At 38.5% G+C, this 19,680-nt stretch overlaps 1 protein-coding gene across 1 annotated transcript in view; it reads left to right on the top strand.

The window, feature by feature from the left end:
- Positions 1-1,254: 1,254 nt before the first annotated feature.
- LOC117026836 (protocadherin-11 X-linked-like) overlaps positions 1,255-19,680 on the top strand; it is a 788,660-nt gene continuing 770,234 nt past the window's right edge. The window contains 1 exon segment of the mRNA XM_033113963.1: positions 1,255-1,627. The gene's annotated coding sequence lies outside the window, so the exon portion shown is untranslated.

Genomic DNA, 19,680 nt, shown 5'->3' with positions numbered 1-19,680 from the left:
TAGAAGGCTAAGTTTTTCTATTGGTTAAATACGGAAAATGTATTCTTCCCCTAAAACCCCACACGTTTCTAGAGAGGAATTTAGAGAATTCACCTGGTTCATTATCTAGCCTCTGGGTAAATTTAAGGACTTGCTCCTCGGAGTAAGAATCAGAGTGGACCAGCTGGGAAGCTTTTGGTTGTTGCGATTTGCTTTTAATCCCATGACTGGGACGGGGGAATTACCCCTGCTTCTAGGTTATCACGACCCATCCGAGTCATTAACCAGTCACATTGCCCCTGAGAGCTTTAGTGGTTTTGGGAGACCTGGCATCCCACACCCGCCCGGGCGTCGCCGACTAGGCAGCCGGAACGCGCTGGCAAGCACCAGTCTTGCGGCTCCGGGCTGGGTTTCTCCCTCTCTTGCATCCTTTCCTACCTCGGAAACACGCTGTCCACGCCCGCGATGCTGCCCGATAACCGGCAGCGTAGCAGCTGGACCCCACTAAAGCAGCCCGAAGCCACCGACCTGCTTAAAGCTCACTCGTACTTGCTCTCTCGAGTAAGCAAATGCTAGATCTCCCCTTTACCCCTTCCCCGCCGCCCCAGATGATCAATCTGAAAGGCAAGCCAGGTACCAGACCCGGCTCACAGTTGAGTATGATATATGCAGACACAGTCTCTCGGCTCCAACTGCGGCTTTGCCGGGCTCCTGCCCCTACTTCCACTAGTCTGCCTTAACTATCCTTTGTATGAGAAAATGGTGCTGCTGGATGCTTGTTCTCTAGCTGGAGTCAGGGCTGTCAACGGGATCCGAGAAAAAGCACACAGAATAAGGAAAATAAAAACTTGGGTAAGATAATGTGAATGAGTACAACTTAAACAGAAGCCTGAGAGCAACGAACGCAGGACCAAGCAGAGCAATGCATGCCCTCTCTTTTGCTCTGCAAAGCCGACAGCCCGAAAGCCACGCGTTTTCCCCAGTAGCGGTCCCGCACAGGAGTGTGCCGCCAGCACGCATTCTGCCGCTTTCTCGGGCGGCGAACAGTAACTTCCAAAGCTTACCTCCATCTCGCCCCCGCCCTTGTCCCCTGGTTGCCTGTCAGCCGGGAGGGGCCGCCCCCGGAGCGGTGGGGGATGTGGGGTGCAGGGAGTGGGGACCAGAGGGGGGTACCCAGCAGTTGGTGCTGCGCCATCCCCTCCCAGCAGGCGTCCCGAGCACTGGTTCACTTCTCTCCCCCCACGCTCTACTCGCTCACCCCCCTTCCTTCCCCCTTCTCCCTCTCTAACTAGTCCCTCCCCCTCGCCATTGAAAAGGGCTGGCTCCGCACTGGCTCCTTGCAGTCGGCGAACTGTCAGGGCGGGAGGAGCTGTAAGCCTGAGCTGCACGCAGCGGCCCGCGCAGCAAAGCAGAAAGCCAGCTGAACAGAGTGCACTGAGTGGCAGTGGCAGCGGCGACACCGGCAGCCCAGGCAACCCGGGCGGCCCAAACAACCCCAGAAGCAACCTCCACAACACCAGCTGTTCCGCGGACTGCGAGCTGTGGCGGTAGAGCCCGCTACAGCAATCGCAGTCTCCGTGGAGCCGGCGGAAGCCTTTTCTCTTTTTCACTCCCCACTTCATTCTACTCTAGAGGCTACAAACACAGGGTAAGTATCCGGTCCGGGTGCGAGAACAGAGTGCGGCGTGTTAAGCGTGAGTCCCTCACTTAGTGCGTGGAGGCTTCCTGCTGCCTGTGCCTGGGGTCTTGACTAGGACCACATTGTGGTTTTAAAGGCGCTTCTGGTCTCCTCCCTTCCCCCTACCCCTATCTCTTCCCTGGAGGTGAGAGAAAGAGCAAATTCGGGAGGTGAGCGCAGATACAGTATCTTTTTGGCACTGCCACCGCTCGGCTTGGCTCGGTTACTTTGCGAAAACTCTCACTTCTGTCAGAAAAGTGTCCGCGCATGAATTTCCCCGATATTGGCGGTGCAAAAAGGTCTTTCACTTTAACAAATACAGCCAGCTTGAGCGAGGCTGACAAACTGTAAGATCGGGGCAGGTGCCGAGAAAAGATCGCACCCAGGACTCTCGGGTTAGTCCGCTACCGGCTAGCGGAGGGGCAATGCCCGGAGCCCAGCGCCCGCCTCGGACTTGGCGCGGCAGAGCCCCGCAGCGCTTTTACCTCTGGTACTCGCGGTTTGGCTCTCTGCCAGGCTGGCTCTAACCCTTGAAGATCCGACCCTTGGCGCAGAGCAGTGGAGAGCGCCGCACACTCAGAGGAGCGCCCAGGGTCCCCCGGGCCATCCCGCCTCCCCGCCCTTCCTTCCCGCCCTACTTCTGGAGCTATGCTCAGCCAGCACCTACTGGATGTGGAGACGGTACTAGATATGGAACATTCTGCCTAGCTTTAAAAAAGGGAACTTCTTATAATCGCGTAGCCAAAAAACGGCATCCTTTTCTCATAAAAAACAAAAAAACTTTTTCTAAGAGTGTAGCAAACGTAAGAGGGTTCTTCTTTCTCTAAAGAAATGACTTTTAATCCCTTAGCTAAAAAACAAAAAAGCCTACCTAGCCCATAAATGAATGATGTTTACTTAGAACCGAAAAACACTTCATCTCCCCACAAAGGAATTATTTTTGTAAGCGCGGAGCCAAAAAAAACAATCTCTTTTCACGAAAAAGAATGGCCTTCAATGAGCGTCTTTGGAAAAGGTGACTTTTTAAGAGCGCGTAGCTGCGATCGGGTCCTTTTCTTTAGAGACTTCAGAAGAGCGGAGCGGCAGTCTGCCCTGGGTTGGGGACACGACTTGCATTTGAGCGCTTAGCCGCAAATTGACTTCCTCCGGTCGCAAAGGGGGTGGGCACTCTCCAAGAATGTATAGTGGGAACTCCTTCCTTTCCTTACCCAAGGAAAGACTTTTAGAGCTCAACTGAAAACGGCCTCTTGGATTCCAGAGTGAATTATTCCGTGCTTCACTGCTTTGGCCGTCTTTGCGGTTTGGGGTGCGGGGCGCCGGGTGCGTGTGCGCGCGCGTCTGCAGGCGGGCTCCCGCATCTCCGAGCCCGGTGCCCTTACAAAAGGTTGGCTCCGGGGCTGGGAGTCAAAACTTGCGCCACTGCGGCACACACCCACAAAGCAAGGACCGGAGAGAAGAGGGGCCAGGACAAAAGAACACAGCAAATTAAATAGCAAGAACAAAACCAAAGCCAGTCCTGTGTAGCAACATCCCAAGGTGGAATTTAAACCTAGCATAGGAGCTATTTTTGTAGGAAGGAAAGTGTGTGCACGAAAAGTGTTTAAAAAATTGGAATAGGCCGGTAAGGGGGAGGGGGCGGCGCAGAGAAAACAGAGAAGGGGCGATGGTGTTAAAAAGCCGCTTGCGTGCTCTTAGCGCTGCAACAAGAAAACAACCTGAGGAGCGTACGGAGAATTCTAAACACTGCACCACACAGAAGGTAGCGGCGCTTTCTGACTAAAGCGACTCGCCCCCCTCCCATAAAACGATAAAACAGGTGTGACTCAGAAAAGGAAAGGAAAAAAAGGTACTTGCGGGCACCTTCTGAACTTGATAAAGATCAAGTGGAATTCCACTCTCAATCTTGTTTGAAACAAACTCGCACAATCACAGCGGGAACATCAATCTCAAGGCTGTCCTTTCCCGCGCGCGCGCGCGCGCGCGCTTGAGCGTGTGTGTTGAGGATGGGTGGGACATTTGAAAGCAAGTCGAAATAATCGTATTTGTACGTTTCCCCCTTTTCTTGCCTTTGTCTGGTTCCTCGGAGGAAGCGCGGACCATGTGCGGACGATTTTAAGAAGGAACCAGGAGATGGACGCGCTCAGGTCTAAAGATACCTATCTCCCTCCGTTAAATTAAGAATTGCCGCGCGCAGCTCACGCGGGCTGAGTGCAGCCGCCACCGCGCTGCGCCTGCCAAGCGGCGAGGGAGCGCCTCTGCGAGCGAGGCCCGAGAACCCTTGTTCTCCAGTCGCCTTTGCACGAGCGGCCCCTCCTTCTGGCAGTGATGTCAGCCCCCTGAGAGGCTCGGCGGGCCGAGAGGCAGCCGGGTGGCTGACCTCGAACGGGAGCGCGAGCAGCCCTGCCCCGCGCGCTCCCTGTGCGCAGCCGCCCTCGATCCCTTTCTGTCCCCTTCCCGCGCTCCCGCCCTCGGCCCCGCCTTCCAGCCCCTCCGCTCCCAGGAGACGCGTGGAGGCGGCGGAGGCGGAGAAGGCCACTGCGGTCCTGGCCGTGTCCGGTTTTGATCCCGGTGATCAAACACAGATTTCGAGTCTTCCCGAACTCCCTTCCTCCTTTAACCCGCTCCCCCTCCCCCGCAACACACACAAACACACGTTCTCTGCCTTTTTCAGTTTGCACCTTCACTATTCACTGTGAATTTACCTAGTTAGCGGCATTTTAGAGGGCAAGTTCGTCAGATAAAACAATAATAGTTACCAGTGTTAAATTTCCGCTGTTTTCTCTCCTCTCCTGGTGCTAAGGAAGGCGGATGTGAAGACTGACGTCTTTAAAATCCCGGGGCTGCCAGTTAGCCTTCAGCCGGGCAAGCTCCTTAGAAGCCGAAGAGGGTCGTCTTCCCAAAGAAATGGTGCGGTGGGGGAGGGGAGCAGTCGAAGCCTAAGGCGCAGGGTGGGGATTCCCCTTCACTGAAAGAAGGGACTGGAATCTGGGAATTGCGGATAGAGAGGCGCCAGGAGCTGCTGCCGCAGGGGAGAGGCCACCGTGCTCATTATTATAAAGGCTACGCAGTCACTTCTAGAGACTTGTACGCCAAATTGGGAAGATTCTGGAGTAGGACTTTACAAGACGAAAGCCCAGTGAGGCTTCCCTTCTAAGTTTGCCCTTCTCGTTTTAAGGAACAACCACCACCTGTTTTCTCGAATTTGAGGTTAATCCGTTGCCCCTGATTGCGGACAGTTCTTCCTTTAGCTCTGGGAGAAGGACCACAGCGCGCAGTTGGTGAGGGTTGCTCAGGGCTTGAGGGAGGGGACGGAGGCTGGGCGTGTGGAGGCAAATCGGCCTCAGAACTGATTGACCTTCCCAAGGAAATAACATTCAGAAGGGACCGCAACGAACTGCTTACCTACTGTGTTTTGGTTTCGAGGCAGGTGAGAGATTTGAGTGAAAGGGAGTAGAGGCAAAGAATTCTTCCGTTTGGTAAATCTAGGATTTTGTTTTCTTCTCTTTGATGGAAGGCTTCCCTTAGATGATGTATCAGCCAAGGCAGCAAACTTCAAGTTGCTATGCGTTTGAAATACAGGAATGGGAAGTAAACTCAGACCAAGCATAAACACACATTCATTTTCTAGAGTTCAATCATTTGGTAAGGGTTGAAAGAAGTGCCTTTTTATGTTAGTGACTCGAATGTGATTCTGATGGACCCCAGTAATGTTGCGTTTTGGCAGCTGGGAACCCTGGCAGAAGGGATTGCAGGTTTCACATTATTTCTTGTCTTGGTATTAAAAAGTTTGTTTTTTGCAAGATAGAAATTCCTGATGGCTTCCAGACTGCTGGTGGCAGGAAGAAATCTGGTAAGGGATTCAGAAAGCAGAAAATTTTCCTTTTCTCAATGCGAGCAATCCACAGTAGCCTTAGCTAGGATTTATAAGGTTCTTGGGGAAGGGAAGGGAGGCACACCGACAAGGAGATTTTATGTAAACTGCTGGCTTTAAGCTACATTGACATTATGTATGGCTGCCATGGTTTTCTATTAGTGGGAAGGGTAATTATTCAAGGGGCTGAAAATTTGGAATTTAATTTTCTCCAATAATCTTGCTTCATGTGTTTTAAAGATGTCATCCATTTATTTATTCACCAGAGAATCCGCAAACATTAATTAGTTACCTACTGTGCCAGACAATGTGCTGGGCTCCAGGAATGTAAAAGAATACATTGCTTGGGCCTCTGTGAGCCTGACGACTCTTACAAATTTATGATAGAATGTGATAAAACTCTGAGCATAATGGAGGGAGAAATTAATTTTTGCTAAGAGAAAAGATTCATAAGGTAGGGGTGTCTCTGGATTTGAAAAATAGGCATCCCTAGGCAGTGGCTAGCCAGGAAGCAGATCTCAACAGAGACTGAGACAAACTAAGTAAGGAAAGGTGTGGGGGGCCTGATGTCCCACTCTGCAGTTGAGAGGTATGTGTTTATTTTGTAGCTATAGGCCACCTCTGAAGATTTTTCAAACAATTATTTAAAAACAACAACAAAACCAGGTGAGAAAATTGGGTAGTGGACGGTATACAGCAGGAAAAAAAATCGTGGTGGTTTGTCTTTAAATGAATATTTGAATAAACTAATGCATCAGAATAGAGTGTGGAGGCAAGGAAGTTAAGAAGATACTCTAGCATCCAGAAAAGAGGACCTGAAATATAACAGTAGAACTAAGAAAAAAAGGAATGTTCTGAGGAAGAATTTTTTTTCACTCATAGTCATCTATCCACTTACATCTTTACACTGTACTCATTTCAACTTCCCCATCCAGCCTTCCAAATTCCCAGTCTTCTACCATTAGAGTAAACTTCAGCCACTTGTAAGCAGTTATCCCCACCACGCCCCATTTTCCACACACCTCCCTGCATCATCTCTATGCTCTATGTATATCATCTCTTCCACCCTTGCCCGCCTGGGCTCTCTGGACCAACAATTAAAGGCCTTTAACCTTGGCTCTTTCCTCCTCTTAGGCACTAGCAAAAAACACCTTTATCTCTATTATTTTTCCTTTTCATGTCAGTCTGCTCTCCCTCCTTCTTCCCTGTGTTACCTACCTAGGTAATTTCTCTCTACATTTCCATTTTATTTTATGCTTCCTACTAGCCACCCTTCAGTGACCTCAAAGAAGCTAAAAAAAAAAAAAAAAAAAAGGAACCTCTACTTCAAACTCACAGATTTCTCAAATTTTCCTTACAAAAAAGATTTCTTGCTGCCTGTGTGTGTCTTTTGCTGTTTTATTTCAAACAAGATTTATAGTGGAATTCCTCAGATTTGTTACATGTTTGTAATGCCTGCAAATGTCTGTTTCCCCTTAAATACAACTAGGGATTTAAATATCGTACCATTGGGGAGTATTTCCACCTTTCCTGAATTTCTCACCACACACTCCTGAAACTGTTTCTCTGCATCCCATTCTTTCTGGTGTGTCCTCTTCCCATGGGTCATTTCTTTTATGTTTTCAGTAAAAGTTTCTTAGTTTTATTCCAGTCTCCTTTTTGCTTTGTGGGACTGTCATAATGGTTCAAATTTAAATGTTTTTAGAGGGTGTCCCCCTTAGATAACCCCCCCACACACACACTCGCAGGATTTTAAAGCCTTGTCAAAGCATGTTCATACCAATATACGCAGTTACTACGTCAGTCTTTAGAGGCAAAGGAACCCTTGATTTTTACTGCATTCTTAGAAGTTATTTTTGTGTGTGGGGGGAGAAGGGGCGATTCTCAGATCCTCCATATCTTCACAAGTACTGGAGTTGGCTGAACATCATTGGGAATTGGGGAGGGAAGAAAGAGTATGTCTTAAACGACAAAGTGCCTTAAAAATAGGCACTGCATTCTTTCGTCAATGACATATGTAAATTTTACCTTTGGGACAAATAAAATATATAAGTACGTTTAATTGGATTGACTTTATATTATAGCATTCCAAATTACATGTCATTGTCTGAGCAGACTTCTATAATCTGAAGACTTTATTGATCATTCAGTATCCAGAATGAAGAAAACTAGGTAAGATGGCTTGATATTCCAGACTGGCTTGCAATATTCAAATTAATCTAATCCTATTTGAAGCAGTGTTATTTTTTAATAGAAGTTCATCCGATAGACATTGTCCCTAAAATGTGGTCATCTTTCGTTAAGAGAAACCATCAAAAGCCTATATGCCATGATCCCTCAAGATTTGTGCCTTGTGCAACATTAATTATAAGGCACCAGTTTATTACATGTAGAAAGCTATTTTAGGGTTAAAAGTCTTTTGAGATTTGGTTACACCTGTGGAAAGACTTCATGCATGCTCATTATCTGACAGTAAAAAAATGAATGAAAAATATTTCTCAATTATGGTTTTTGAATTAGAAGAGTGACTTGGCAGAAATCATAAATGCTTCGATTATCTTTTGCAGTCTGAAAATCCTCAACTGATCAAAGATTTAAACTGGCCTTTTGATTGTCTTTAATGTGTTAAGCATCAAATCAGTATAATAAAATTGGAAACGAAGAGTGACAATGGCTATAGTTGTCATTTCCAGCCTAGATTTGAAATAGCGATTTTTTTCCCCACCTAATCTCCTCATTGTGAATGTGTAGAATTTGGAAAACAAAAAGAGGAAAGAAAAAAGAAAGAAGAGAATAAATCCTGGGAAAGGATTTTTCTTTCTTCAATAGGAACTATTTTATTACTGTCAGATATATTTTAGCATGACAATAATTAAACTAATTTAATGGATTTAATTAAATGGAAATTCATTTCTTTTTTAAGTCTTTAAGTGATTAGAATGCAAATCGAGATTTGTACTGATTTTACAATTAATTTACTGTCGTCATAAGAAATGAAAACAAAAAACAAGTTTTCTGCCACACTTTTGTTTTAATTCATTCTCTTATTTTAATACTTTTAATTCGTACAGTATCCTATATCTTATATAATTTAAAAAATAAATATATTATTTCAGTCTCATAAAAACTTTGAGTAGAAAAAGAAGGCATGGTTATAACTATTTTTCATAGGGAAACTGGAGGTCAGACAAGTAAAATTAGATCTGTAAGGCATTTCAGTTAGTAAGAGGGGAAGCATATAAAGGATTGTTGGTTTTCAGTCTCCACACTAGGGCTTTTCCCAACACTGCCTTACCTCTCATTTCCTTGAGTATATTTTCTCAAAGTTCTGCATGTAAAAAGCAAAACAAAAACCAACCAACAAACAAACAAAAACCAAAAAAAAACTTCTTGGATTAAAAAATAAAAATCTCAAAATAATTATATTTAAAGAAGTTTATCAATGACCTGGCTACTTGTATCATATTCTCCTCCTATTTAGTCTTTTTTTTACTAACCCTATAAAAATTATACAATAAAATAGCAGGAGTATAGAAATTTAACAATACATGATCATCGATGCTCATACACTTCCTCTGTTTTATTCATAGGAATAGTTCAAATTATGACCCATCATGATGACACTCCATAAAGTTTAAGTTTACTTAATGTGGCAAATATTTAGTGTTATAGCCTAATTCATTTTTCTCTTAGCATATCGATATTTTTACATACAATTTATTTTAAGTGATATTTGCCAGTGATTTTTGAATAGTGCTTTTCTTCTGACGTGCCATCTTTGAAGCAACTTGTCTTTGGGAATCCATTGCATGTAGGTTTGTACCATACCAACCAAAAGGACGGACGTTAAACGCCCAATATGCAAATCATTGTTTATTGTCATAAGGATTATAAACTCCTTTATCTGGTGGTTTTGGTACTAGAAATGAGACCAGAAGGATTATTTAAATTGTGTGAACACAAGGTATTTTATCATTTATATTTTATTCGTATCTAGAGAGTGGTCTGTGACACATAATTTCATCTCCCTGGAGTACTGTTTTCCCAAAAGTAAAATGAGGAAATTGTAAATTATTTCAAGGCGCTTTCAAATGAAAAAAAAAATTATGTGATATTTTACAAAAAGCAGTACACATAAAGCAATTTTTCCTTTTCCCTTGGCTCTGTAAGTATTACCAGTTCCACTGCATTGATCCATCAACTATCAATAACTAAAACCTAATGCTTGCCTAGAATACTTGCAGTACTTTAGACGTGGAGGTTGGACTGGGTTGTGAAGGGTAGCCCTTAATGAAATACCTACTTTGAGAAGCTTACATTCTGATTGGGCAAAAAACAATGAGCAACAACATCAACAAAGTAATATATAGTCACATTAAATTAATTTCAACAAATACTGTCAGGTGGTACATTATAGTACACTAAGTACGGTCCAGGTTTTATAATCTCTGGAAGTGGAAGGGACCAGAAAGATCTAGTCCAACCCCTTCATTTTATAAATAAGAAAAATGCGGCTCAGGGTGGCCAGTTGGCTCAGTTGGTTAGAGCACAGTGCTCATAACACCAATGTCGCCGGTTCGATTCCCACATGGGCCAGTGAGCTGGGCCCTCCAAAACTAGATTGAAAACTACTTGACTTGGAGCTAATGGGTCCTGGAAAAACACACTGTTCCTCAATATTCCCCAGTACAAATAAATAAATAAAATAAAATAAAAATAAATAAATAAGACTCAGAGATGTGAAATGAGTGCTACAGGAGCTCACCTACATTATTAGATAATAGCATTAATCAATTTACTCTACAACCATACTTGTTCCCTACTTTGCTCAAATACAATAACAGTTTTGTACCTTATCAGAACATTAGATATAACCAAGACTTGTTTATTTCTTTGGCTTTATTCAGCTGGACAATTTCCCAATCTGACGCAGATGTAAAAAACATTGTTTTCCACACTTTGTTTTGAATTTAGACTATTAAAACCACCTGTGTTGTGCATATTATGTTATAAAAAATGCAAAATGCAGTCTTGACATGAAGGCCAGGGGAATGAACCAAAGTATCAATGCATTAAATTTTATAAATATTTTAACTCTTTAAAAATGACTTCAAAAACTCATTTAGTTAACATGGCAAGAAGTATACATTCCTCAAAGGATGGTTTTATTTTATAAATGCACATTTAACTAAAACCTTAAATTTACGTTTCCCTGAGGCTTAATATAATTTGGGACAGATTTTAAATGAATTTTCTGAACTTTGGTCTGTTTGCTGCATGATGTTATTGCCTGTGTTGAGGTTTATTTGTGTGTATGTGTTTAGGGAGTACGGGTCAGGCAAAGGTAAGCAGACAAAATATGCCAAAACAAAGCTTTCCTTCCTTTCCTGAATAACCTTACACTGATTTATTTTACTTTGTGGCAAAGGGGAAGGAAAGGAGAAAGGGGTGAAATCAAGTGAAGAAGAGTGTTAGGTGATAAGGCTGGGTTTTCAGTTTAGTGTGAAATATGCAACGTGTTTGAAACTGCTCAGGCTGGTTTCTCTCTCTATATATAAATATAAATATAAATACAGTATTTCTAATACTGTATATTTGCAATACTTTAACTATTATTCTCTATATATATAAACTATTATTCTCTCTATATATATAAATATAAATATAAATACAGTATTTCTAATACTGTATATTTGCAATACTTTAACTATTATTTGATAAGTGTTTGCTAGTTTTACTATGATCAAAACATTTCAAAAACTTGTAAATGCATTACATTTTCAAAAGAGAGGCTTAAAAATAGGTAATGAACACACACAGGCTAACAGGAGAAAACTTTTACATCAGAGTTTGGTCTATGGTCATTAGCAGGATTTTCATTGTCTTCACTCTTTACACCACGAAAAAATTTGCTCAGTGTAACATTGATATTTTAGCCTTAAGTCAGGCTCTCCAGTTCTTATAGCATCGCTTGTCTTGCAACTTTTCTTAGCCCATGAACCATTTTAATACTCAGGAGATAAAGCGGTTACAATATATGATGTTTATGTATATAATGCGATGAACACAGTGCAGGATTATTTGAAGGAGGGACTTTGAATCATTAAATAGCATATGGATTCCGAATGCCTTAGAATTGCATACAAGAGTAAACAAATATGGGACTGTAAGGCCAACAGAATCAAAGCATTTTAGAAAGAGAGTCAGTACACAATTTCTAATCAATCACTATCACTTTTAATGACTTGTTATTTTAAACTTCAGTTCTAGGAAGTTATATTCTATTCCCGTGGTTCTCAGACTTTAATGTGTATGCCAGTCCTCTGGGCATCTTGTTAAAATGAAGATTCTAATTCAGAAGATTCTAGGTGGGGCCTCAAATTCAACATTTCTGACAAGTTTGGGGGTCGGTTTATGGATGCTACTGCTCCTCAAACCACACCTAGGAACAAGGGGCTAATTCCTCATCTAGTAACAAGTATGAAAAAGCTGGAGCAAGCCAAAGGTGACAGGTTGGACGTAAAAAGGATTCCATGCAGCTATTTTGCAAAGGATGAGATTTTTAAAAATTAAAATGATATACAATTATTGCATTTGGATATTAAAACTGATTTTAACCTTTGGTGTAACTATATCAGTTGAAATTGTAGTGCAGAATAAAAACCAGGTGCTTGCTCATTTTACAGTCAAATCTGTTTTTTAAGCACTATATACACATATTTCTACCACTTCAAAAAAGAAAACTATTGGCCACACAGTGTCAATAGCTTCCCAATAGTTTTAAAACATTTTCCAAATACATCCCCAAATTCCGAGCAGTTTAATATAGTACAGATTCTTGAAGGTATTAGTTTGTGAAATACTGAAAATGAACATATCAGTTAATCATTCAGATATCAGAATAAAATACCAATTAAATTTTTATTTACCTAATTTGAAGACATTTTTCTTTTTTAGTGTCTGACATTTTTCTCAGGGCAACACCACCAACACTGACAGAAGAGACTTGGTAGAGTTAATTTATTATCCCCCCCAAAGTCCCCTCAAAGCAGCAACAAATGGTAAATGAGACATCACACTGCCTAACTACTTTCATCACACCTAGACTTGTAGACTACAGCAGAATAGCTATTTAATCCAAGTGAACTTTTCATTTGTAATCAGTCTCTGAAATCTTCACAGTTCCATTTCTTTATGTGCAATTCGTCTTGGTATAGAAACAGCATCAAATTAAAACAAACAGCGTGGAAATCAACTGTTGAAAAAGTCAAGTTTAAGTGTTTAAAATATGTTTGTCAGGAGGCACAATCCAGTTCTGGTGGGTTAGGGAAACAACTGAAAAGCTGTCACTTCAAAGCTGGCATTCCTGTCTTAATTGTGGCATTGGGATTCAGAAGCCACCCCCTTCCCAGTTGAAACTGTATTAGTCTTTTCTAAGCTCTGATACTTTAATAGCAACAGCAGAACTTGTTTGGTGGCAACTTGAGGATCCCAGTGAACAAAAGGGCCAATTGGATTAAAATGTTTTTTTTTGTAAGTGCTAGATGAACTTGGGTGTCTGCCAAAATTGCCTTGGATTTCATTACTCTTAACATTATTTAATAATGTTAAGCATAGACTCTTTCCATGTGCCTGAGGAGGCATGTATAGCAGCCAGTTTTTTTGTTTGTTTTATTTTTTTTGAGGGGTAATTCCAAAGTATACAAAAAAAGAGAAATACAAAAAACAAAAGCAAACAAAAAACAGGAAAAGTAACAGGCCTCTTCAAATTCTATTTTCAAAGACTAGGGATGGAAAGTCACTCTATAGAAAGTAAAATAGCACTTGTATAAAAAATGCTGTTCATGCCTTAAGACAGAATGAGAAAAAATGGAATTAAACATTAGCATTAGAACTCAAAAATTAAATTGAACACAATGTGAAAAATCGGACTATTTCAGGGTCATAACAACTGGAAGAAAAATATGAGATAATTTCTTGGACTCATCTAACAAATATTAGAAATGCTAAAAATATTAAACAAAACTGTCAATTAGAGTTATCAAATCCGGCTACATAACTGACAGTTTTCCTTTTTCCTGTTTTAGCGGCACTATGAATACATCTTAATAGAATGAGATTTTTTAATATTGGAAATACAGAATAGAGGAAAATATTGTTTATCTCAACAAAATTTTAATCGTAAGTCATAGAATTTTCGTGGAGATTTTAAAGAGATGGCAGTGAAGGTTGAGCACAATTAGCCAGTAGAAAATTCCACATAATGTACATTAAATTTTGAAGTACTTATAATTGCTAATAATACGACAGGATGACAAAAATTAGTAACAGCATTACTAAGGAACTGGGTAGATTATATTCAACAGAAAAATGTTAGAATTTCAAGTTAAAATTAGGTTCTAGGATGAAGATTGACAACTCAAGCAAGCATCATCATTCAAAGAAATGGAAGACACTCTGAGAACATAATGTTTAATATTTCCTTTGAAAATGTTATACTTTGTCTTCCTTATACCATACACTAATGATAGCAACTAAATCACCCAAGAACATGCTTTTGTGGTAAATGAAACTACTGAGTTCTTGAAATCAAAAACAATTAATTGTAGAAAACAAAATTTATCATGTGTCTGCATTAAATCTAAATAAATTATCTCAAATAGTACTTTTCAGTAACTATGAAAGGCACTCTACCAGATTTTAACCGTGTGAATGATTCCATTGTAATTTTCAAGTTGTTTTCATTGCATTTTAAGTATTATAGATTTTTATCTCATCTGAGTCTCACAACAATGTGGTGAAACAGGTACTATACCTTTTTGACATGAGGAAAGGGATGCAGACAAGTTTTTTTTTCTTAAGGTCACTTGCTTACTAAGTGTCAGAGGCAGCACTAGATCCTTGCCCTTGTGATTCCCCAACAATATTCATTCCATCAGCCAAGGTGTATACTAACATTTTAGGTCCAAATACTATTAAGGAAAAGTTTAATGATGTATTTATTACATTTAATCTTTTAAGAGTTTTGAATTTGTAATAGTAAGTTTTGGTGATCACTCACTGAATCTTACGCACAATTCAGATGACATCTCTGGCCTTAGTAATTTAAAACACACGATAACATAAATATACAATGATACAATAGTCACAGTGGATTAAACAATAAGGATGTGATCAAATTGAACAGGAGAGGAATACTCAAATGGTAAAGCCTTTTTTGGGGGATAAGGGGTGAGATGAGGATTTCGTTCTCATTTAAAATAGGTTCAGAAACTAGATCCAAGTTCCTAAGACTTTTCTTTCTCTGTAAAGATAGAAAATATTTGAGAGGATAAGTCTGGAGGGACAATATTTGGGAGAAAAAAGGAAAATCTATTATTGCTATGGTTTGGCTTAGAAATAGAATGCCAGGTAATAAACTAAGGGGTATTGCTCGAAGTCCTGGCAATGGTTGCAACCCAGAACTTTGGGAGGTTTCAGGTTTAGCATTTTCTTTAAATTGTATTCAAGCATTTCTGTAAGATAGATTTTTGTAATAGTATTTAACCATTTGGGCTGAGTAGTTTTACCCACTGGGAGATCACACTTCATTTTCCCTTGGAAGAACTAGATTATTAGAAGGTATTACAAAAATATCTTTTGTTGTCAGAGAGCAAGCCCTGTTTAGTTTCTTTAATGAATCTCATGAGAAAATTAGTAGACTTAAAAATATAAACGGTGACACTGCCAAAGTGCTACTGAATATAAAAGGTAAACACTATCCTTATTATAATGGTTCCTTAAAATTGCAGTTCTACTTAAAATTGATATTTGTAAATTTTTGTTTGACAAAAGACTTAATCTACAATCATCTAACACTTCAAAAACCTTGTGAGTTAGGTGGGGCAGACATTTTTATCCCCATTACTCTGCAGAAAAAAACGCAAATTGTGATGAGATCTTCAGGCTTAATGGAACTAGCACTATGCTGAGGTAACTCATAACTAGCTCTGTTTTGATAAAAATACACTTATTTTTTATGCTCTTAGTATTTTCCTTTTGTTCTCATTATTATTGTCTCCAGATAGAGTAGAGATATTTCAGTGAAATACATGTTCGTAGATCTTATGGACTACCCTTGGATCTCTAATTTACTCAGTTTTTTTTCCTTTCATAATTTGGGAAATTTTGTCTTTGTGTATAACTTGCACCTTTTGCTGAAGCAACTTAATAAAAACAGGAATTTTGTTTAAGTGAATTGTGATCAGTTATATGTAGGTGATATTTGTTGTTTTCTAGAAGGTTCCATTCCTTTTGAAATGACTTGCCCAAGGTCACGAAAGCTATTTAGTGACAGTCTGAAATAGAATTTAGGTCTCCCTGGCCAGTGTGCTTTTCACTATATCATGCTGTCACATCTCTTACCATAGTAAAAGAGCTTACATAAATAATAGAAAATTAGATGTGTAATGGGCGTAGAGCCTGAAATATCCCAAAGTGCTACAACTAATTTGGGTTATAGATTTGGAGAGTAAATACCAAACAAAAGTGCATTAAGTAGCAAAAATGGTGACTCCTTTTGAATAAATTAAAGACTAATTAATTCATTGACAACTTTTTCCTGAATAAAACCTAAATTTTATAAGACAATTACTTATTTTAAATAATTTATCATCTTGAATGTTAGATACATCTTCTACATGATGTTTGTTTGCTGCAATTTAAACTTTACTGACATTTCATTATAATGCTGTATTGCAACATTGATCTGTCTTAAATCCAGGAATTTTGATTTGAAGAAATACTATAAGAAGAGTTTTATAGTCATCTCCACTTTAATAGCATGTCTCTGTTACTTAGGATCCCAACATACATTAATGTAAAGTTTTGATGTTCCATAAACACTATGAAGTATCCAATTTATGAAACACGTTTGCTTATTTACAGAAAATTAATTATTTCCCCTGTTCATTTTAAAGGTGTTTTCTCTCCTGCTAAAAATGTCTAACACATCAGGCTTTTAATAGATTAATGGAATGGAGTTGCAAACTTTTGCTTAGCAAATACATCTTCAAAGGTCATGCTGTTTTTCAAAATATAAATTGACAACTTTGGTTAAATGTAAGGAAACAATCTAAAAGCCAGCAATCTCAGTTGTATTTTGCTCTAGTTGTAATTTGAATGAAAATTTATTTTACATAAATAAGATTATATCTTTTCCCCCAAAACATAAAAAGATTTCATTATGAAGATAATATTTTATCTTCCATAGTTATTGATCTATATTTTCTTTTCTTTTTTGCCAGAGCCGTATATTCCTTCTGCATAGTTCAAATTCTTAAACTCATTTAAGAAATAATTTGAATGTATTTCACTTAATTTGATTTACAGAGAAACTTTCTAGGTATAGATTCTTTCTAATAGCATGGCTGTTTTGAATCTATTATACAGATAAATTTTGAAATGTTAGCTATGTGAAAAAAGTAAACATAGAAGAATCTTCTTTCAGAAGCTACTGAAGACATACAGGTTGAGTTCCAAACTGTTAAAATACTAAAAGAAGACAAAAATCGTTAATAGTATTTTCTTAGCTCTTCTAGAAAAGGCCTACTTGATAAGCTGATTCTCAAAACTTAACATGTTCACAATAGCTGAAAAAATCCATAATCTATTATTTAATCGAGGTTATGGTTAAATTATAAAGCCACATTTACCCACAACAATTACTTTTGCACACTTGATAATCACTATGTATATATTTTTAGTTGGTACAAATTAATCAAAAGCCTCCTTTATTCTTTAGTTATCTTTATCTTAGACGTCTACATCTATACCACTGTGAGGTAGGAGGTATTCTAATTATCTCCACTTCATAAATATGGAAATTGAAACTTGACCAAACTTATGCAGATACCAAACAGCTATGTCAGGTATCAAATTCATGTATGTGTGTGTGTATATATATATATATATATATATATATATATATATATATATACATATATATATATTTTACTTCACTGACAAGAATTTTAGCCACAGTGATAAATAAAAGTTTATTTTTGTCTATGTTTTTGAAACATCATTTCACTATATTAATAATGACTACGTACATGGATATTTTACTTTTTATTTCTCTTTAAACAAATGTTATTTCTCAGCTTAGTTAACTGTATTAGAGCTGTCGAACACCATGCCTTGAGGAAACAAAAATCTACATTAGTTAATATTAAGATTTTTAATATTATCTAAATATTAAGGTATTTTTTTCTTTCTGGACATCTTAGTGGTAAGGGAAATATTCAATCTATAAAATCACCTGTCATTATCAATTCAGTTATACCCTGGAAACTGGACACATACACTTTACTGGTCTAATTTAAAACCTAGACTTTCTCCTTTGATAATTCCATTTTTGGTATAGCTTATATAATCAGTGTAAACAAATTGAAATTATAGGTGGCTTATAATCTTTCTCATCAAAGATGGTTGCATCTTTATTTCATTTGTATAGAAATTTGACAGGTTTGATCTAGAGGCATGTAGCAATTTTGATTTTTAAGATATTTTTTGGACAATCCCAAGTTAAAATAATAGCTTTCAGTTCTACTCTCTGTTCAGAATCCTGATACATAATGCTGGGAAAAATACTAAAGGGATAAAATGTCTCACAGCATTAAACAACTAAATCACTAACATTCTCTTGAACCACAAAAGGAGAATTGAATTTACTTACAATCCCCATCTGTGTACTATCACACCTCATTGAATCAATCGTTTTAACTGACTTTTTTCCCAAATTAACTGCTAGTTTTATTTTTATGTGGACATTAGTCTTATTGTCCAGATAATTCAGTCTGTATTTCTACTTCAGACAAATAAAGTCCACCAGTTCCTTATTCTTTAATCATATCCTTTGGGCTTATCAGCCAGGATGGAAAACTGTGAGTCAAGAATATTGATCAAAGATTAGTCAAAAGTTAAAATATATTCTGGATTTATTGTTTAATAATTCACATTGTTATAAGGCAATAATGATAAAAATGCAGTCCAAAAATAAAACATAGATGAACACGGATGCCTCTGCTTGATGAATAGGGAAGCTTAGTATGGTGGAATTTTGCCTAAATGGACTCATTCTAGTAGACAAACATTATGCAGTTTTTTATTACAGTAACATTTTTAAATCTTGAAAAAAATGGAACCACTTTTTAAAAATAGAAGTACACACACACACCTTTTAAAATTTATGATACATAACCGCCTTCAACTTAGATATAGACAAATATAAATTTATTTTTAATGAAACCTAAAAGTTCTCTTACTAATATTCAATGCCACTTTGTTACTCGAGAATTCTAGTGTTCACAAAAAAGACCTTATTTTGTAGAACTTAGGCTGTCTTCCTGATATTAGGATATATTACCACCAGATAGCAGTGGTGCTGTAAGAATTCGGTTTTTATCGGTATGTGTTTTACTCAGACATGGATTATTTCTTCTGTAATATATTTAATGTATTTAATATCTGAAATTGTATAAGAAATCATACTTACATATATACTCAAAACATATTTTTAAAAATAAATATTTAGGCCCAGATTATTATATTTTCCTTCTTATATGTCACCAATTAGTACTTAGTCAATCCCTACCCCTCTCCAGACACTTTGATTAGCTTATTTATGACTTAATTCCATATTTTGTAACATTTTCCTGAACCCTGTTTTTTGAAAAAAATGTTGCAACCGTGGGAACTTAAAATAGAAATTTTAGAAGAATATTCCACAGAGTTGAATAGAGATGTGAATTAAATCCATAACCTCCAAGACACAAATTATTGTATTTTCTGACTAATTTTAAAAAGATATATCTGCAACTAAAATTTCTATTATCCTTCAGTTAAATAATAAATTATAAACATAGGTAGTTCTGTTGAGTAAGTGACTACATTTCTATTGGGGCATTGTGCTCAGCTCACAAGAGTGAATGTGAAACATTCACTAAGAGACTGTTAGGAGGAGGAGTCAAACTTAATTTTTTTTTTTTGATACAGTGTGGTAAATGATGGAAATGGACCTAATAAGGCTGTTTAAAGATTCCCAAGAGAAGATATTTCTGACCATTCACTTGATTTACTAGTATGAGTTTCTGAGTCACTACCCACACAGTTT

The sequence above is a fragment of the Rhinolophus ferrumequinum genome, chromosome X, assembly GCF_004115265.2.
Source record: "Rhinolophus ferrumequinum isolate MPI-CBG mRhiFer1 chromosome X, mRhiFer1_v1.p, whole genome shotgun sequence".
In the NCBI taxonomy this organism is placed as follows: domain Eukaryota; kingdom Metazoa; phylum Chordata; class Mammalia; order Chiroptera; family Rhinolophidae; genus Rhinolophus; species Rhinolophus ferrumequinum.
This window is presented reverse-complemented; position numbering and strand designations above follow the sequence as displayed.